The sequence below is a fragment of the Gavia stellata genome, chromosome 6 (assembly GCF_030936135.1).
Source record: "Gavia stellata isolate bGavSte3 chromosome 6, bGavSte3.hap2, whole genome shotgun sequence".
In the NCBI taxonomy this organism is placed as follows: Eukaryota; Metazoa; Chordata; class Aves; order Gaviiformes; family Gaviidae; genus Gavia; species Gavia stellata.
The window spans coordinates 22,148,297-22,168,521 of NC_082599.1; positions in this window are offsets into that span (position 1 = coordinate 22,148,297).

Here is a 20,225-nt window from a genome sequence, read left to right on the forward strand (position 1 = left end):
CTTTCTAGACATTGTTTCATTATTTCCCAGAACACTTACGTTTCAGGATAGTATGATCTCTGTGCAAGTATGCAAACCAGAGTGTCCTTAATGTTCAAGGCATACACTTACCAGGAGAGCTAAAGAGGCTGGACCCCATCTTCTCTGTCACATGGGATGGTCACAGAGATGGCTGTAGCCCTGCCGCTTTTGGCTGGGTCTGCCACAGGCACAGCGGTTCCTGATCAGACATGATTTACATTGTGAGAGATTCAAATTGGCAAATTATTCAAATTCAGAATGGTCACACAGGGAGCGAAAAAGTGTTTCGACTGAAGTCACAGAATACCATCACTAGATGATAAACCCAAATGGAAGAGAGAAACTATAAAGCAAGTGACACACAAGTATTATCACTACTCAAATCTTCTCCATTTAACAAAGTCTAAATGTTGCTAGAAAAAGCTTTTCTGGTTCCTTTCTCACTTCTCTTTCTTCAATTTGGAGGAAGCTGTTTTGCTGCTTTCTAGGGTTTAGAGCTCTCTCAGACATGCCGTATACACATAAACAGAAAGTAGAAAATGAAGCAATGAAAAAACACTATTTTCTTTGCTCAGTTACCAGACAGTTACATCACTGTATATTTACTAGAGCGGAAATGGCTAATTTTGCTTGGGTCATCTCCTTGTTCACACACATTTTAGGGCTGACAGTAAAGGTGCTGCCGTTGGTTATATCAGAGCTGCTGCAAGAACAGGGCTCAGTAGCTCATGCTTGCTTCATCTTCTGCCTGACAACCTGTTTCAGTCTCAGTGGTACTAAATCACACACTCTATAAAAAACAGCTTCTGGCTCTATAAAGCTCAGACATGCTTGGCTTTGAAATGAACAGCTCTTGATATTTCTTAGGTTTTTTCATTTCTTGATTAGAGTTTTAGGGATTTTTTTAAAGAAAGAAAGGATGATTTTCAGTCAGGATGATGTCTCATGCTGAGACTCACAATTTCTACCCTGAATCTAGTAAAGCATGTGCTTAACTCAAAGGACACGAGTAATGCCACTGAGTTCTCAGACTCTGGACAGACACCACTATAGCCCACTTTGGCCCTGCTATATAGTTGTCTGTAAGTAGCAAATGCAAGATATAACAATGTACAATATAATAGTCAGAGCACAACTGCAGAGCACCAAATCCTACTTATCTTACACTTGGAAGCAGTGTCACTGATGTTAGAGAAAATGCTCAAGTGAGATAGCTGAACAGCCCTATCACACCTTATCTTTCCAAACTAGCATACATACTTTCACTGGATGGATAATACAGCTTCCTGTACCCACACAGCGTTATGTTTTTAAAACTGCAAGGTTTATACAAGCCCTGTAAAGTAACATTAACAACAGCATGTTTCCTCTTTTAATATATAAATCACACACAAAAAAATCAACCCTTGTTTTTGTTAGGGTCTTTTCATCTTTATTACAAAAAAAAGACATTTCAAAGGCATTTAAAAAATCATTATTCCCTGCATGTAAAAGTATACTTTGTTTATCTTTTGCTACATTTTAAAACTTCAGGAAGATGCTGGCTCTCATCCAAGATTGTAACTAGCCTGTCATGGGTAAGGACCTACACATGGCAATAAGAAATCCTTAGGATTTCTAGGTGTCTGTTTTAAACAAACACAAGTCTTTTTTTATTCTTTTTCTTTCTGAAACAAAAAGGTTATCAGTAATGAAGGGGAATTTGCCTGATTTTCATTATTAAAGCAGTTCTACAAAATGCAGTCCTAATCATTGTTCACTTTATCAGTCATATTAGGGTATGATAAATTAGCTTCTAGACTTAAGTGACACTGGACTACATCTGCCCTACATGTACTTAAAATTAGATATTAGGTAGATGCTTATAAAACATGCCCAGGAACAAGCATTAATGGACGGTGTTAGATGGTTCGATTGTGCGAGTTAAATGTGATAACTTATTGACTACCCATTAGTTCAAGCTGCTGCAAATTTCTAACAGAGCCATATACTTTGAGTAAGTACAGAATATCAGGGCTTTTTTACACTCATTTATTTGTTGCCTAAGGCCAGGACAGGTATCCTTTCCAGATCTAGATGTGCAATGAAGACATTACAATTCTCAGATGCTTGTCACTGACAGCTGGATGGGTGCTGCTGTCTTCAGCTCTCTGTGTGTGGAGGGGACTCCCCCCGGTAACTTGAGTCTACTTAAACCTGCCTTTGCCTAGTCTATAGGGGGAACTGTCTGTATGTTCCCTTCTATCAGGTGAGCTGTGGGGTGGTAACCCCTAACAAAGTGCAGGGAATAAAGAGGACACCAGTGTCGTCCACCAGCACAGCTTTGTGCAAAGTGTCTGCCCCTGCCCTAGTAAAAAAGTTGTGCTGGTATAATTAAAGGTCTTATTTGACACTAAACCAGTTAAACTGGCACAAAAAGTTTTGTTTACATGTTTTTTACTTTTAATTCTAAAATGTACAATCTTTGAAAGAGGCGTATCCACAAGGGAAACCAATTTATTTAAAGTGGCACAAATTTCCCTTCCACAAGCTCCATTTCTGTCAAGCTGACATTTTTCACAAATGCTACATTTTTTAAACCATTCTCTTCTCTTCTAGAAAATCAGATCTGTTGTAATAAATATCAGTGATGAATACGTTTGTGGGGTTGGTTGGTTGTTTTGGTTTAATTTTGGTTTAGAGTGTTAAATTTTAAAATTCTGTCTACAAGTGTTAAAACTAACCACATATGCAAAGTCATAACACAGCAACTTCTGCATCTTCTCCACCTCATGCCCAGTTATTTCTGATTCACCCAACCTGCCCAACTTTTGTGTGACAACTTTGATTATAGCAGCTATGCACCCCAGTGTTATCCAGAACACACCCCTCAGGAGATGGAGAGTGCTCCTAAAGGAGCAACACAAGAACCAAAAAAACCTCAAATCACTATTCTCCTCTCACCCATTCTTTTCTCATGATTTTGCTCATGATTTTCCTCTCACATGCTATTGCTCACAAGCTTGTCCTTCCCTCCATAACTTTTTAAAAATATTTGATCAAAGTACCTCCTGATTTTGCTGTGCTTTGACAGATTTCCCACATTGAAATCACAGAGTTAAGGAGGTAATCTGACCCAAATGAAACTAAATTGAACCCCCAGAATGGTCAAAAAATGATGAAAACCTACCAACAGGAATCTTCTCAGACCACTGAAGATGAGGAGACTTGTCCAGTTTTGCAAAGGGACCTGATTCCCAGGAGAACACTTTTGGATGTGCTGCAAACTATAAATTGGTAATTCCTCAATCTGTAAGAAAAAAGCAGTGACTAGATAGGTTTCCAACGCTACGTGCAATAATGTGCAGCTCTGGTTCCAGAGTGGAGGGTCTGTCAGAGCAAACTCTGGTTCGTTTCTGGATTGTGTGCCCAAAATACCTTCCCACTGGTACAAAGATATGGGAAGAGAGCTGATGAGCACTTGGATGTCAAGTGATACATCAGCTTACAGGGAAGGGCCTATGTGCTCAGGAGATGGACAGTGCTCCCGAGGGAGCAGCACAGACTTAAATAACGCGTTGCGCTTCCTACCTTAAGAAATATTGAATAGAAGAGTGTGACAGCAAGGAAAGGAAATGCATACCCTTTTATTATGTGAAGTCCAGCTGCACACCACATTACAGTGACCTTCTCAGGTTTTCTGTGTTTTGATTCTCTGCTGTCCCATCCACCTCATTCCTCAAAGGTTAATGAGGCTAAACAAGAGAGAAACAAAAAGGTCAGCCAACGAAATGCTGATCTATTGACAAAGCCTAAGGAATGCAAAAGTAATGCAGAACTCAAATACTGTTGTTCCTGCATTACTGATACCACACTAGAGCAAACACACACACACATCTTCAGAATTTTTTTCTGTGCATGAAGTAGAGAAGTAATCCTCTGTCTCAGGTCCAAAAAGCTGAACCAATGCTATTACACCCCAAAGGCTGAAGTTCCTATTTCATTACAACTGTGGCATGGTGAAGAATAACAAAGAGGGAACCAGGGATGAAGTCAGGAAAATTACTCTACCTCTCTAACTAATTGCCCACTCATTGGAGCTGGTACATGTGGGAGAAGACTAAGGTTTACCTCCCAGCTGACCATGTCACCTCTGCTCCTCACGTCCAGGCTCAGGTCTTTCACCAAGGCCATGTAAGTGCTGGTTGCCACATAAACTCTGCCGCTCTCAGAGGTACAAGCAAGTATATTACAGCTGGAGACTTTTCTCTTCCTGTCACCAAGGCTGAGAGTAGAAAAGGGCAGAGAGAGAATCTGCCCCTCAATGCAAGTGACAACCAAGAATAATGTCTAAAAAGCAATTTATGATGAGAACATTTTTCCATTGTAAAAATTTGATTGCTCAGGACCCCAATTTTTCATTGGAAATAGCACTTCAGTCAATAGGAAGCAATGTCTGGTCAAAATGAGCAAGGAAAAAAACCATCCGTTCCTTCCCGTCACTGTCTGACTGAGTAGGGACTTGGAGCTATTATTTTTAACAGGAGGAGGGAGGATTTGTTTCAGATTCAGAACTCAAGATTTCTGGAGTTCTGATTTGTTTCAGAAAAATGCAAATTTTTAACTTTCACAAAATTTAAAAAAATCTATTCCTAGTGTTGGAAGCAGAGTGAGTATTGTTTTAAAATAATCTGCTTTGTTTGGTAACACAGATCTCCATCTATTTAAAAACGTAATTTGTTTCTTTAGTTACATTTCTTTGACAAGCAACAGTTTAAAAGAAAGCAATAGTTTGCAAAGCTCTTCCTGGACTCCTTCTCTAATTAACAATGATGCTGAAGAAACTACTACTACTACTGAAAACTACCAGCAAGTTGTAGGACTATAGAATGAAATCAAAATGGCTAGAGGATCAGATTTGAAATAGTCTATAAACAATACACCTATCTGCAAGAACAATGTGGGGAGCTGAGGTGGAAAAAATATTGGACCTTTACGCTTGCAAAACTGCCCTTTACAGTTACATTAAAGAATTTTAGAAGTTGCCTCAGAAGACATCTTCAGCAGTAAAGCCAAACAGTAAAAGAAGAAGAAAACAAAAAGGGAGAATTGAAAATGTGTTTTCTTAGCAAAGTGAACCTCCTTTGTTCTTTGATGAAATTAAAGGATAAATTTCATTATCCGGACCATGTTACACATTGTGGTGTGAAAAAGAAGAATAAAAAGGAATAACGTAATATATTTGATTCCACTAATTACAAAACATAAAATGATATCAAATATCTCAAAACACTGTCTCATGTTTTACAGCTCTCCACAATTCCTTTCTGTTTTGCTGCCTTTTGTAGAGATGCTAAGTGAGGCACCAGCACCTGTCACTAGACCGCTAAACAAATAATGTGTCTTCCCTTTGCATGGACCACTGGAAGGAAATTGCTGCCTGGTGCTCCTATTACTTTTCCCTTGACATAAATTATGAGCCACTTACAATGATGTAAAAGGATAGATTTTTTTTCTTTGACTGGAAACTTACCTGCTGAATACTCTGGAGCTTTGATTAATGTTTCTGCCCCGTTTTGTATGAGAGCTAGGAAACTAAATATAGTTGGTACTCAGTAACTGCATCCGTACAGTGGACAATAATGAGCTGTGGGTGGGAACAACTGAAGGTTTCAAATTGCTAATGGCATAAATGAGACCTGTTACAGATCTGGAGGCTGAATCAGAATGGGAACTCCTCCATCCTCAGTCACGGTGGTGATGGAGCAAGAATATTCAGAAATTTTGACTATGGAATACTAAATACAGCACTTGCATCAGTAGGTGTGGGATCTGTCTCATACCACTGGGAAGTACTTTACTGAGGTATTTCTTCTGTGCTAAATTATTAATGGTTGTTATATTGCCTTGGGAAAAAAGCAGATACATGAGGCAGTCAGTGCCCCGGAGGCAGTAGCCGATAGTGATCCTTGTGTTCGGGGACGCCAGGCAGCATCCACAAGGAAGTTTAAGCTTAAGGAATTTCTGGCACTAGTTGGTACAACTATGCAGGGACATCAGTTTTCATACAGAAGCTGGATATGACAGCAGAAGGAATACAGCATAGGAAAGAGAGGGTAATCTCCTATTGTTTTGAACAACTGTAAACACAAGGGCTAAGTTCAGAGTCAATTACTACAATTGCAAATTCCTCTTTTTGAAGAAAAAGCTGGAAACTACTCATTATTAATATCTATTAATATCTATTCAACTACAGTAATTTTACTGGCGCATTATTAAACCTGTTGGAAGTAAATTTGCTTGTTTTTCTCCAAGCTACAACACCCTGCAAGTTAAGTGACATTTCAAAGTCTAGACCTGCAGGCCCAAACACATACACTTCACTGTTTCCATGTCCACGAAACAATGCCTGAGGCCAAAGGCTTGGGATTTCCTGTCTAAGGAAAACCTTTACCATGTGGAAGGGGGAAGTGAAGCAGGAAGGACTGTGAAATGGCACATGGAAGGGATGGAAGGAGCCCATCTAATCGAGCCCTCCATATGACTGCTGGTTTTGGTTCATAAGTGAGTTTTCTTCATGTTCAGATATTTCCTTATGCACCAACTTCCTCTGGGACAAAGTCTGTACACTTGCCATTTTTTACAATATATTAATTTTTTAACCAATAAACACACATGCACACCCCTCTATATATGCATGTAAGCACATAAATAAAGATTATAGTGACTGTGTATGAAGCAGTAGTTGGATGACACATACAAGAACATAATTTAAAAGATAAAAAGACCTTCAAGGTTGCTGAAAAGAATGTATGAAGTTATACTACAAGGTTACTTGGCAAGGTGCAGGCAAGAATATTTATTATTTCACAGGTTTTACATACAAAATGGACCATTAGGATTATTTAGTCTAAAATGTTGCATAATAGAAGTTCTAAAAGTTATGAAGCATTTCCTGCATCTTAGTTATATCCTAGTAACGTCAGCCCAGAGGAAGACATAAAAGGTAATAATGAAAATATTTTGCTACTATTTTAAGGGGATAGACAATGCAATACAGGTCTACCACATCAATTAGACCACTGTTACAGATATATTCCTGTATCTTGTCAGAGAAAACTATGAATACGGTTAAAAGACAATTATGCAAAAGCACATCTATGGGAAAAAATTGTTATTTTCTGCAGTCATGGCAGGTTTCATTTAGGTATCAGTGATTGAATTGTCCAAATAGAAAGCTCATCAATATTAAAAAGGCTATATTAATTACAAAATAGATTACCTAGTTCTTGTTGATTTGATTAAACATAATGAAAAATTGAGTCAGTCAATGAAAATGAGAATGAGGCAAATTAACTGGTTTTAGATATACTTCCTTAGGTATATCTGTGTCTTTAGAGTATGCAGTGAGACAAATAGGCACATCTGAACCATCACCCTGGGCACGGCCATTCTGAATACCTCCCTTACTGTGTGTGCAAGCTCCTTCTAGCTATAGTTCTTGCAGCTCAGCATTAGTCCAATGTTGAGACGTTAGTAAATTTTCAGGTGGCACAACAAATTCATTTAAAGCCCACTAGAGAACCTTTTTAATAAAGGTTTGTGTGAACAGTTATCCTGTTACAACTGGATTTTAATTCCTTTGTGGATAGCAAACTTACAATTACGTTTATAGTGGGTTGACCTTGGCTAGCCACCAGGTACCCACCAAGCTGCTCTATCACTCCTCCTTCTCAACAGGACAGGAGGAGAAAAATACGACGAAAAGCTTGGATCAATATAAAGACAGGGGGATGACTTACCAATTACTGTCATGGGCAAAACAGACTTGACTTAGGGAAGTTAATTTAATTTATTGCCTATTAATCAGAGTAGGATAATGAGAATTAAGAACAAATCTAAAAACACCTTCCCCCTCACCCCTCCCTTCTTCCCAGGTTCAACTTCACTCCCAACTCTTCTACCTCCTCCCCCCGAGCAACGCAGGGCGATGGGGAACGGGAGTTGAGATCTCTGCCACTCCTTCCTCCTCACAGTCCTCCCCTGCTTTAGCATGGGGTCCCTCCCATGGAACACAGTCCTTCATCAACTGCTCCAGCGTGGGTCCTTTCTATATGGTGCAGTCCTTCAGGAGCTGACTGCTCCAGTGTGGGTCCCCCACGGGGTCACAAGTCCTTCCAGAAAACCTGTTCCTGCATGGGCTCCTCTCCATGAGGCCACAGCTCCTGCCAGGAGCCTGCTCTAGTGTGGGCTCTCCACAGGGTCATAGCTTCCCTCAGGGCACATCCACCTGACCCAGCATAGATAGGGTCCTCCACGGGCTGCAGGTGGATAGCTGTTCCACTGTGGTCCTCCATGGGATGCAGGTGGATATCTGTTCCACTGTGGTCCTCCACGGGCTGCAGGTGGATATCTGTTCTACTGTGGACCCCCATGGGTTGCAGGGGCACAGCCTGCCTCACCACGGTCTTCACCACAGGCTGCAGGGGAGTCTCTGCTCCAGTCCTTGGAGCACCTCCTCCCCCTGGTTCTCTACTGACCTTCGTGTCTGCAGGGCTGTTTCTCTCATTTTTTTTCACTCCTCTCTTCCCCAGCTGCTGTTGTGCAGTGCTTTTTACCCTTTCCTAAATACGTTATCACAGAGGTTCTACAACGTCCCCAGTAGGCTCAGCTTTGGCCGGTCTTGGAGCCGGCTGGAACTGGCTCTGTCTGACATGGGGGATGCTTCTGGTGTCTTCTCAGAGAAGCCACCCCTGCAGCCCCCCTGTTACCAAAACCTTGCCACATAAACCGAATGCAACACTTTAAAGTTATGGTCAGCTATGGTCACTCATTCATAAAGAATTGGAAGATTTTTAAAATTTATATACTATTGTGCTTTGCCTAGGAAATGCCTGCTTCTGATTAAACGGGTGATGGCTAACTTCCTGCATTAGCTAGCCTCACTTTCATGACTCAAAGCTTGTTGTTACCTCAACTAGCAAAATGTATTTATCACTCCAGGTGTTTTGAAAGGAAAACCCCTCTTCATTTCATGGAATCAGGTGACATTCATTTCTTGCAACACTAACATGTAGGTGCTAAAAAAGGAAAATCTGCAAGTATTTTATTTTTTACAGTCTATCACTATATATTAAAAAGTATTCAAAATCTATACGAAAGCACATTCCTTACAGGGACACTCAGTACGCTTAGAATAGATTTGCATGTAAACAAAGAAAATAGTTGTTAATGGAAGACCTAGTGTCTTCCTTGGTGATTTTCTATTCCTGTTTTGATAATCAAATGGTGTTTTTCAATTGCACTATTAAGGCTCCAGTTAAAGAACTGGCTTGCTATATCAATTTTAGGCTTCATTAAGCTCATGGGGGTCAAGTCTTCTCTTCTGAAGCTTTAAGTATGTGCAGCATTTACCCCTCAAATTACGTGCTGCTAGAACTGGGAGCATTCCACATACCAGAGGACTGAGCTTACCCTTGTTCTGCATGGCCAAACTAGGTCTTCTTATGAAGCTTTAACCTTAATTTGATGTAAGCTCCCATTAGGTTAAAGCAGTACAAATGCTATTAAGGAATCTATTTTAGTTTTAAGTGTACACAAAGAGTATTTAAATTTAGTTTAAACTATGTCTCAAATTACCAAAGACTCAAACACCTGGTAAAGTTGACATTGTTTAATAAGTCACTAGTCAAAAACTCGGCTGTGGCAATCTGTCCACTCCAAACCTACAGCAAAAGGAAGCAATGCAACTTTCTTTAATCTTGTTTAACTTCAGTAGACTTAGTTTGTGACTTGTCATGCCTGAAGAGTGCATGAATGAGCAATTATCATGGTTGAGTTGATGCATGACAAGCTAACTTGTATGGCTATTCCTTAAATTAATATGAAATCATCCTTTTGGTTTCCTTTAATTAAATTGATTTTTAAATTATTTTGTTAGTTAAGACAAACACATCCTTTTTTTGTGTTTCCATAGCAACGAGTTAACTGGCATTATTTTCAGGGGGGAAACATAGCCTATACACTGATTTAATTAAAAAAAAGAAAAAATGAATAAATAATTGAATTAAGAAAAGAGAATGTGGCCTATCACACATAGAAAAATACTGCTTTTCTTTGCAATACAACAGTTTCCAATAAACAAACTCCTCTTCCTTTTGAAATAAAATCTGTCCTTGGAACAAGATGCTACCAAATAATATATGTTTTCATTAAATAGCTATTTAATTTTGGCCTGCTGATCTGCTAAATTTGTGGTTGCATAATTGGCATAGCTCTTTGGATTTTGAGAAAAGTACTAATTCCTAACTGATAAAGAGCCAAGCAATTTCTATTCATCACTTTCATAGTGATTTTTATTTTCTTGCCACTTTCTATCATCTAATTTCCTTTTTCTTTCCAGTTCTCAGAAATAATTATTTTTCTTACTGAAAAAGAATTCCTTCCAGAGATAAAAAGCTTCCTGGTATATTTAATTAATATCAAACAAGGTAACACTGAAAATGGAACCAGTCCCACACATGAAAAAAGAGGGACTATTGTAGGTCAATACAGCAAGGAAGGCCAACAAAAAACTTTAAAACAAATGCAGTGAAAAATGCTTGCTGGATTAATATCTGTGACTACATTGACTTAATTTCCCCCAAACAATGTTCTATTTTCTTCTTCGCATCTCAGCAGTTATTCCCAAATTCTGTTTTAAGCAACTCCACTTCAAAGTTTCTGCACTAATCCAGAAAGCAAAATAGCTTTTACCACTGAAGCCCAATAAAAATTATATATGCAGTAGGATTATTAGAAAGACTTCAAGTTACTGCTGTGTAATTAGAGCATCAAAAACTATGAAAGCCAGAACGTCACGTGCCAGGTGATTTGTCTCCAGGACAGCAGTCTGTACCAGGTTCAGTTCTTTCAGGCCTGCTTTTAAAGGAGTCGGGGGTTCTTAGTACCTTGAAAGAACAACTGAACCAAAATACAGCTTCATATAAATTATATTCATAAGGTGGCTTCACTGCTCTTCTAATGCATACATGAAAGAGCTCTTGTCGATATGTAGCTTTATAATGTATGTATGGGAGCTTTGGGGTTAAATATTTGTATCTACTTTATCATGATTATTAGAGATTAATAAACTAGACTGAGAGCAAGACATGTCTTTGGTCAAATTCCTAACAGAAATCTGGTTTGCTAAACTAGCATCAAAGACGCATTTGGATGGATGACTCTTTATTCAAAATCTTGATACTTAGAGAGATTCTGGTACAGTAAAACCTCATTTTGGGTCTATGTCATTGGTTAATTAATGGAAGGGCTTTATCTGCAGGTATATGAGTAAATTTATTCAATCAAATGTATATATTGATAAAAGAAAAAAGAAAAAAGAAAAATCAAAACTTTAAAGCACATTTACTAAAAGTTATTGAAGTGACAGCTGGTAGAACAACTGGGTAGTGGGAGGCTCACATTATGTTTGAGTTGTTCACATTAATGTTTCAGATAATGTGGTGTTTCATGCATGTGTGCATTGACCATGGCTTTTTGAGGTCATTAAGATGGTGAGGACATCATGGGTTTCTTTGTAAATAATAGCTTAGATATGATTGCTAAGGAGACTTCACAGGTGGTTTGGGGATTTCAGTAAAGCCATTAGTTCCAGCTCAGCACTTGCAGGTTGAAGGACAGACTATGTCATTATTGGCATTTATGAGTAGTTTGAACAAAGCTTTTATACATTCCGACATACTGGTATTAGTGGAGTGAGTTATTCCTGCCACTACCGGTTTTAAAATTTTGGAATATTAATGAGAGAAAATGGAGTTAAGCAAAACATGACCTGAATTCGAAAGAGGCCAGGGTAGGGTAATATAGAGTGTATGCTACCATCAGTTATAGTGTGCTGTGAAAAGCTCTTTATCAGAAAGGCTACTGGTAAATGCAGAGTTACAAAAAATAAACAGAAATTTTACATATTACTATAGCACCCTGCTGTGTTTTGTAACCATGGAAATCATTCCTTTTGTACTGATGGGAAAGCTGATCAAAAAAGATATGCCAAACAAGCCAGAAATTGAATCACCCACTTTTTGTCCCTTGAGGATGTGACTAAAATAGTAGACTATTTTAGTATAAAATAGTCGTATAAAAAGATTTATATCCACAGAGACACATATGTACAGTCACACTGATTTTATTTACACACAAGTGCACACAAAGTAATGTTAAGGAGGGCAGTCAGACCTTATAATTGCATGGATTTACTTGTTAATGAGAAGTAGTAGATTATTTTTCATTGTAAAGTGTAATCACTCAGCATTCCTTCATCTTTCTGCCATGTGATGCTGTGTGGTGCTGTGTGATCTGTGTGATCTGTGGCAACCTGTACAAAATAAAACTTACTGTTTCCTAGTTTGTACTCAGTTGTTGGACTCTCCTCGTCTCAACAGACATTTTTGCAGTCCTACTGGACCTGTTCCTTTGGGTGACACCTACCGATGTTAAGTGGAAGTGCTGCTGAGACCATCTATTTTGGGGCCAGCAGGTGCACCAAATAGATTTTTTTCCCTTCTATAGCACTAATCTTACACACAAGACAAGGAATAACCCAGCTCAAGAGCTGCCAAAGAGCTGCTGAATGCAGATATCTGCAGTTCAGTGACTCCATCACTTTCCATGTCAAAAAAAGCATTCAAAATTGGACAGGGGAGACTATGCCAAAATAGTTACCCAGGCCAAAGTGGGAAAGTAAATTAGCTAGCAAAGCTGAACAAAATGATACAGTAAAATTGAAACTGCAAGCTCAGTAATACTATTTAACAGTTCAGAAGAGAAGTCTACATGTCTTTTAAACATTAATGAACGAACCACGAAATTCATGATGAGAGTCATCATCCTCAGTTGAGAGATGGAGGTATGTGCTCTGCATTGTGAAATGACAAAGTGGTAGTTTCAGATGGAAGTCGGAATTGGGCCTTAGCTATGAGTCTGGTGCCACTTAACCTAAGAGAGTCAGTGGACCTAAGAAAGTCCATAAAAGACAGAGAAGGAAATTATGAATGTAGCTGGCAAGAACAGCCAGGACAAAGACAACAGACGAAAAAGAAAAAGGCAAAACAATAGCAATTAAAAAAAAAAAATTAAAAAAATAAAAAAGCAAAACAAAATAGACCGAGATAAAAGAAAAGGCATAGAAAAGCCAAGTAAGGCAAAAAAAAAATGGGTGGAAGAGGTAAGAAAAAAGGCAAGGGGAAGTTGGAATATTAGGTCATCTAGTCAACTTTGAGGTGTCATATTGGTAGGGGTATGATTTTCCCCAAAGGGAAAAACATTTAGCAGGCATAATTAGGTAGTGGGATTAATTCATACTTTGCCCAGGAGTAAGGCAGCCACCTCAAACTGAAAGCCAAACAATTGACAATGAAACAGGGAAAATTGAAGGAAGCTATTCAGGCTACATTTGACACCTTCTCTACATAGTTTACTATGAAGGTCTCAGAACATCTTATATTAATACTATGGAAAGTACAAATTACAGTTTCTTCCACAGGAAGCGTTCAGACTCCCAGGAGTGTTTTTGCTATGAGCATGATTGTCATACCATATTAAGAGTGCATCAAATCTTTCTTCATTAATACTTCGAAAGATTTCTCTAGTTCCCCTACAAGGACAGGTTCATCAATGGAGTTGATTTCAGTAGTGGGCATCTGTACTTTGTTCCGTATATCATAACAAACCGTGAATACACTGAGATTTGTATAGTATTTAATGATGATCTTTCGGAATGAAATCTATTGCTGTCCTTTATTCAAGTACTAGTGAGTCCAGTTATCCTTCTATCATATCCAGCTGCATACCTAGACAATTTTAAAGGTCCTTTGCTAGGTTATTTTGTTGTCCAATGAAACTTTCATTTTGCAACAGTTACTGAAATACTCAATTTTAGAAACATCTTAATAGCTATCTTTTGTAGACAGTGCACTGATTTTCCACTCTGCAGCTGACAGGTGAATATTTTTTGCAGATATAACTTCATTAATTCCCAGTAGGTTATGCTGAGCCTAGTTCAGAGCAAACTTCAGCTGGTTTATGTCTTCATACCAATGACCAGAAAATGTTGGAAATTTTGAGTTAATTTCTCTAACAGAGATTCAAACTCAGTTAAATTGATATTGGAAGAAAAGGATCTTCAAACGACTCTTGAAAGCCAAAATGTTAAAACTGAATACACTTCTAGTGTAACATCTCCTTAGCATAGATGTGCCTGACACTGCAAATTATGCTGTGTCAAGGAAAATTGCCATGGAAAAGCAATTTGTATACTTTGTATCTGCCTAATAAATGGGGGTGGGGTGGATTCAGACAAATTTTAACTTCTCACCAAATAATGAAACTAAAGGTAAGGTAGTCAGCAACCAAGGACCAAAGATAAAAATTACAAGTAATAATAGCTCCCAGGCTGTTTTCTAAAAAAAAAAAAACGTATAAATGGCATGATAAGAAACAAAGCAGGGCTAAAAAGTAGCAAATACAATACTGGGAAAATGGAGACTAACAGGAGAGACGCAACAAAGAGTATTGAAAACATTGCTCCTCTGATGACCATGTTCTATGCAGTTTGATCTGGTTACCAAAGGGATAATGGAGAGAAAGTGTCCACAGATTTAACTGTCAGGTGACAAAAAATCCAAGGGTTGACTGTTGCTTTGAGAAGGAACACCACAAGTGCCTTTAGTGGATCCCAACTTGCTTGTATTTCCATTATTCTGTTTCATGTTTGAGGAGCTTTTAACCAAAAAGAAAAATGTTCTAGTCACCAATAGCACAAACTTCTCAGTGCGGTTATTTCCACATAATTCCCACTGGTAAAGGCTGTACAAATCAAACTATACCTGCTCACCTCTACTGATAGTAACACTTCCATTAACAGCTTTCTGTTTGCATGACAAGTGAACAAAAATGAAAGTAAAGCTATTGTAGGAGATGATGACACTTTCATTTTTTATAGCATGCAGCCATGCTAAGTTAAACAAGCGTGGAAGTGTGTTTACATTCAGGCTGGTGTTTGTCCAATATAGTGCTTCCAGTAGGACTTCCAGTTCTATGAACACACCAACCATCTTCTTTACAGAATACAAATGATCGACTCATTTTGAAGATGTTTATTTGAAGAAACTTTTGTCTGGGTTTTTATTTTGTATGGTGAGTTGTTTTTTTACAAACCACATTTTAAAAGTGTTTATAGCAAGTAGCATTAAGTACTCATCAGTGTATCAGTGCAAATACCACATGGACACATGAAACCACAGTTTTTCACCAAAGTTCAATACTTGTCTTTGAAGGCTGAAAAATTCTGAAGTTTGCAACAGTCAGGACTGTCAGAGACACAGTGTATGAAAAAGGGATGTCACATGGCTCTACAGGCAGAAAAAATCAAAGTAAGCTACAGAACTTCCAGCAAAATTATCAGCAGAGCAGCATAGATTGTGGAGTACAGATTTTTTAATTTTTTTTGCCATATGCATGGAAGAACTGACTGAATAAAAAGGAAAATGTTTTTGTTAACTTTTTGACAGGTGTATGTTGCTTATCTAAATAAAACCTTTGTTTGAGACAGGTTAATAAAGAAAAAAAGCAATATACAAAACAGACAGGGACTCTGAAATGAGAATTATCATTTTCCTAGGTTGTTTTTCATAGACTCTAAGACAGATTTATTCTGTTTTTAACAAGCCTTTATTTACAGTTCCCAAGATTAGCCTCTAAGCAACCAATCAAGTAGCCCTCTATCACCCTGACATAAAAAGATTTGGGAATAGTAATTGTTTGAATAAGAAGATATCAGCATTCAGAAGCATGCAGAGTTATAACAAAAATTTCATTCGACTTAGTAGAGTGTTTCTAATTCTTTGCTTGAAAATTCCTTTCCACTGCAGAAATGACAATAGTGTCTAGACTTAGTGGGCTCCAACTACATGTGGTGTTAAATGGTGTTGTCCCCAGAATTTCAACTGAAACAAACCAACTTACTATAGCTAAATGTTTTGCCCAATATATTTGTAGCTGTATTTACAGACAGAAGCAACTGTGCATATTTCCAACTACATGTTCCTTAAAGTTTACGTGATCAGTCCAATTGCTTTGTTTTATAGCCTGGCAGTTACTATATGGAAGTAACAGAAGCTATAGAAGATTGCTGGCAAACCATATGCACCACGTATCAGCACGCAGTGAAGCCCTACATGTGCATTTTATGATCATTCTTTCCCCTGTGGGCTGCAAGCAGAGCAAGTGTTGTAGGACACTTAATTCTCACTAGTTCTAGATGGGAAGATTACATTTCCAAATACTTTGGTTCCTCTTGCAAGTCGTATAGTCAACCTTTTCATTAAATTTCCTTTTGCTAGTTGAACACATGTAGGGATGCTGCAGAAGCTTCAGAGCAGAATCAAACACTGTAGCTCTTCATTAAAGTTCACCAATATGTACTGCACATTAATGAGTATTCATTTACAAATTTAAAATAAGCCCATTAAATATACACTAAAAATTAATATTATAGTTAAAAGATCCTATTATCTTTACTGCATAATAATGGATTTTTTTTTAAAAGAGTCAGTTTCTACTTTTTACACACCATCATTGTATTCACTTACATCAATTTTCTTTTTATAAAATACACTGAATGTCATTGAAGTTTTCACTTCTCCAAACACAGTCTTAGAGGAAAACAGACAGAAATTCCACATTAAGCTCTCACCTAAAACTGTACCTTCTAGTCCTACTATAAGACATACAAGTTTTATGAAGGAAGAAAATACATTCCTCACTTCAAATACACACTTATCTTGCTCTTTCATAAAACATGCTTTCTTCTAAATCAGGTTTTTAAATTTTAGGATATTTCCAGAAGTGGCAGCCAAATTAGTGCTTAAGTCATATAGCTGCAATCATCATAGTTCCAATTAAAGATATTCAAAAGAATTTTTCTTCTAATTTCTTAAACATTTTGTTTGCTAGCAAGCACTGGAATTGTCTTGATCTTGATCAGAAGATGTGGTTATCTAGTAGAGGGGTTGCAGCTACCAATGATGTGTGCAACCTCTCTCAGCACTCACTACTAAAATTCAGGCAACTATCTTGTCTTCCAACATAGATCTGAACCAGAAACCGATTTGGTACATTAGATGTGGGAAATCGACTTTGTAGGGGTCTTCTATGAAACAATTTGTTACCAGGTTCCCCCTTCCCACCAGCTCTGAATGTCCTTTCTTCCAGGACTCACCCAGGGAAAGGCGGCTTGTCAGGACAGGAGAATGCTCAAATTGGCAGGGGTGGAAGGCAGACCTGTTGGCCAGATTTGTGATTACATTGAGGAAATGGATATGTTTATTTTGTGGATATATGTCAGCAGAATTGTGTGTTTACCTTAGACACCATGACTAAGCACACAGTTGTTCTGTCTGAGGGAGAGCACTCAGCCATAATTGACAGATTATAGGCTGGAAAGCCTTAATTCTGAAGAAGATAAGGTTTGACACACAGCTTTAGAGCAGGTTGGGGTCTATTCTTGCTTTTCCCAATCACAGGACATTCACTATTCTTTAATGTTTACAGTTGTCCAGCAATTCACTCCAAACAAGTATATATATGTATCTCTAGATGATATATTGTAATATATATTATACAGAATATAGTATGTAACGTAATAATATAGCATCTCATATATAATTTGGGACTATTTTATATATACATTTTATATATTATAGGTGAAAAGTCTTTAAAAATAAATATATTTATGTATTTTTATCAATACCACCCTTCCTCCAGGTATCAGAAGCAATCACACACACAGCAGAAAGAAATCATATTATGCCACTTGGGGAACTAAAGGATGCAGAGCTGCTGCTGCAGCAATTACAGAGCTCTATTGCATGTTCATTTTTCCTACTGGTGCTAACCGCAAATTAAACTAGCAATTTGCAAGACAAAAAAAAGGTGTGAAATTTTGCTTCTTACTACTTTATAAGTACCACAGGCCATTTGTAGGAAACCTTTCCCCTCGGACAATAAAAGAAGACAAGACCAGAGTCTATCAGATTTATATGACAGGCTGAATATACCTTTCAAAAGCACAGTCATCAAATAATTATTAAAAAGTGGTAAGTAGCTAGAGCTTTGATTGACACTGACAGGAGTCCCTGGTGCCCTAAAGCTTTGAGAACCATCCAAATTGTGTCCACTTCCTTGAAAAGGTACTTGTGCAGCTGAAGGCATCAAATCCTAACACCATTTAATACTGTAGAACAAAGCCAAAACCATTTTCTGTCAGTTTCCATGGTTTCTTCTAGACATCAGAAAAAGAAATAAGGATTCAGGGCTCAGGTTGTGACTATCGAGATGAAAAATAAAGGTAAAAATTATGTGGAGCAGAACCCCAGCCAAAGGAAACTGCTAACTTCTGCAGCAAGCTATTATCCAAAGAGGAAAAAGAGTGATGGAAAAACAACATGCCTAAGCTACAGAGGTGGAATTATCTGACTTGTTTCTCTTTAGATTCTAGAAAACACTGAAGCATGGAAAACAGCAAGATGTGATGACACAGAAAAAAGAAGTATGAAAGGAACAGACAAGTTTTATGGAGCTAATGTTATTGTGCTAGTTTTATCATCTTCATAATTACAAATGATGTCTTTTTAATTATTGCACTAAGTCTCACTCAGCACTTTAAAAATTGAAATTACATGGAGTGGAAAGCTCTGAGTGATACAGTGTTAAACTAACAGCTCGTCTAATACTTTAAAAGATTTGGATCTCTGCTGCTGAAATAAATAAGAAAATAAACCAACCACAGCAGCTGCTTCCATCTTTACATGATAATGTTGAACTGTTTATTTCTTATGGATAGGCTACATAGAAATCACAACTGAGTTTTATAAAATAGCAGGTATTATACTCTGTGAGACATCTCGGGCATTTGGACCACAAACCTGAAATGTTTATGAATTGTTATGGAGAACACATCCAACAAAGCTGGATGATTAATGTAGAGAATTTCTGTGTCTTCCATGTCAAAAATCATGAAAGATTCTGTAATATATATAAACTACTGCAGCCTTGAGTACAGTTGTTTGCCAACAACAACAAAAAGAGTGGCAGCAAAGGCAAATACATACAAAAACAACAACAACAAAAAACCCCTAAAAAAAAAACCCAACCCTATATGTGTAATGGAAACAAAAGTTATAAATCCATGTAAAAGAACATAAATTAATGAAAACTCTATTTGCATAACAAAGAGCTGATCTGAATGGGGCTACTAGAATGCCATACCAGAGAGATTTTTATTCTGTGATTCCCTTTACCATTACTTAATCCACTTCCGTCAATGCACTCTTAGAAAAATGACAGTTTTAAAATGTAGCTTTGCATTTGCCCTTGGAGAAGAATTATACAAATCTCACCAGAACAAACCTACAGGGCTGAACTTCACCTAGGAAGAGTTTCTACTATTTGTGGCAGAAAAAGCCTTGTGAACGTGAGTGATTCCTAGCAAGAGTCTTATTAATATTCAATAAATGGTAGTGGAGGGGAACGGGGACAAGCAACATTTCTCTGTAAGAGCCCTATTCCCATCAAGACGAATACACACGCAGTAAACAGCAGAGCCTCCAACCATTGCACTGCAAAACTATAGCACAAGATTACAGGTGAGAAAGGGAGGTGCTGAATTTTTGGCAGTATATACCTAGTAGTCCATTTAGAAAAACTCAGGTAATTTATGTCAGGACACACATTGAAATGGACTGAGTTACTAGCTAAACGATTGCAAATGAGTGTCAATCATACCATGTATTATTTGTCGCCTGTGCACTTTCTTCTGGTATAGAAATGACTGGCTGAAGAGAAAATAATAAATTTATGTTAGTTTCTGTTATGTGGCTTCTGACCTACTCTTTTGCCCTCAGAAGCTGAGAGCATCAAAGCAGAAGAGAAAAGCTTCCAAGAGCCAAGGATTTACAGATGTAGGGAGCTTCAGCTGTAATCTGTGGAGCCCCAGACAGCCCTGCATGTTGCCATGGTTGCTTTTCCATGTCTGCTTGTGCTGGTTTTGGCTGGGATGGGGTTAACTTTCTTCATAGCAGCTAGTATGGGGCTGTGTTTTGGATTGTATGGGGCTGTGTTTTGGATTTGGGCTGGAAACAATGTTGATAAAGCAGGAATGTTTTAGT